Source organism: Pteropus alecto, unplaced genomic scaffold (assembly GCF_000325575.1).
Source record: "Pteropus alecto unplaced genomic scaffold, ASM32557v1 scaffold126, whole genome shotgun sequence".
NCBI classification, from domain to species: domain Eukaryota; kingdom Metazoa; phylum Chordata; class Mammalia; order Chiroptera; family Pteropodidae; genus Pteropus; species Pteropus alecto.
Window position 1 is genome coordinate 468,641 of NW_006439187.1, and position 2,461 is coordinate 471,101.

Sequence of the window (2,461 nt, forward strand, 5' to 3'; positions counted from 1 at the left end):
GGGAAAGATAACAGTCATTGAACAATTTGTGTGTCATCCTATTTCATCCTGTTCCTTTACTCAATGGACATTTAATGAACAACTATAGTATTCAAGGAACAGGGCTAATATAAGTTGTGGCTGAGATAAAAGTAAATAAATCATGTATATGAGACTTTAGCCTCTGTTTACATGGAGTCTTGCATTCTAGGTTGAAAAAAACAATGCCTCAAAAGAGGTCAATACATGGGACAATAAGAAATCAGAAAAGGAAGTGATGGCTTCTTGCTGAGACTGAGTGAATACAGGAGATGGCATTCAGTTGAATCCTCCTGATTTGGAGATAAGAGAGGGAAGGGAGTGGATGGTTTTTATCCTATTCTTTTTAACTCTGGTAGAATTTGTTTTTCTATTTTGAAGTACAGTATAGTGTAACAATAACAAGTGCAGGCTCTGGTGCTAGATAGTCAATGTTCAAATCCTGGCTCAGCCACCTACTTATCTGTTCTGTGACTTGGTGTCTTCATCTGACAAATGGGATAACAACAGACATCTTCACAGGAATTTTTAGGATTAAGTGAGATAAATGTATGTAAAGCACTTATCACAGAGCCTGGCACATATCAAATGCTCAATAAATGTGAGCTGTTTCTGTTATTATTACTAGGTCTCAGATACTGATAGAGTTGACATGCTTACTCTTTCAGTCTTATAAGGAAAATATTCCTGTATCACTATACTTTAAGAAAGAATAGAGAAAATGTAGCAGAAGGATACAAAGTTGAGTGCTGAGAAAGAAGTGTTTTGTTATTACATCAATAAAGTGTTTTGCCAAGTGAGGCTTTTGCAAAAGACCTGTATATAGAACTTGCTTTGTGCCCTTGTTTCAAATGTAATTTAATGCTGCATATGGCACACAGTACGTGCTCAGTAAATTCTTGCTGAATGATTTTATGAACAAATAAAATTTGAGTTTTATTTCATTTTCTTTCTATTGAAGGGGGAAGGTGTTTAGAATTCCCCTGTTCTGATCAGAACTATGCTTCCCTAAGGTTATTCTTCTAGTCTGCAGAATATGATTAATCATCATTCCACATTTTTTTAGTAATTGTAAATCAACAAACATTTTAACAAAGCCTGAAAAAGCATGCAATGAAAATATTTAATTTTACCCTTTTGCCTTTCCATACATAATGAGATGTGCCAAGAACATATAAATTTGACTTGTTATGTTTCCCTTTTCTAGAGTGACTGAAATGAAATGCTGAAATCATACAAGATTTTGGAGACAGATGTAAGGAAATGCAATTATCATTGACTATAAGCTCCTTAAGGGGAAAAGTCAAGTCTGGATTGTTCCACTCTCCCCAGCACCTTGCACCGGCTCTTTCTCCTTGAAGACACTGATGATTATTTAATGAAAAAATGCATTTAAATGTAGTGCTTCACAGAAACAAGTTTCAGTCTTGGTTGGTGTAGGGGTAGAGGAACTGAAAATCAGGGGCAATAAAAAGGAGAAAAAGGAACCCAAAAAGCAAAACTTGAGATTGCTGACATAAAACTTGGCTGACTTCTACAATCTAGCACAGGGCTTGTTCTGGATAGAGTAATTGCACTGGCGTTGTATGTGAGCATATGAACAGAAGAACAGGCAGTAATGAAGTGAAAGAGCTAATGACATATATACTCTTCAAACAACCAAACTTTTAGGTGTAATTTAAAACCCATTAGCCTTTTCAATGTCCCTTTACAACAATTTACTTATTAATCTGAAGTAGTTTTCTGCTTGGTTCTATTTCCAATATGGTCTAACAGTGATTGCCCTTGTTATAATACTTCAACATGTTTTTTCTTATTCTCATTTCTTCTCGTATTAAAAGTCATTTTAATTCTAAGAATTTAAGTCTCCAATTTTCATGTGTTACAACAAACACTGAAAATTCTTTTCTCTCTAGAAAACACTAATATTTTCTAGCTGTAGTTAACTATTTATGCACTAAACTAAGAATGCTAATACACATGAGGCTAAGGTATCCTTCCAGCAAATCTGCAGGCCTAGATGTTGGGGAACCAGCATATGAGTGGATAGTTAACCTGAATTTTTCTATTTTTCTACATATAGATCTATATTTTCTTTTGCTAGGGAAAAAGTAAAGGATAGAATAATGTAAAAAAACATTTTGCAATAACATTTGCAATCTGGTTATACATCTTACTATCACTTCCCACTCTTTTTTTAGCTATAGATTTATTTCCCTTCCTCTTGGGTTTTGGGACAGCTGTAGGTAAGACTTTGTACCACCAGCTATAAAGACAATTGATCTAGTATAAGTCTGAATCTCTGTCAACATCCTTCATTAACTTTATATTATTTTGTTCTTTGCCAAAACTTCCTGCTTTAACAAAGATCCACAGTGATCTCATACTCTGCACATTCTCTTGTTTCACTATAAAGATGGACTTTTTGTAAAGAATCTAATAA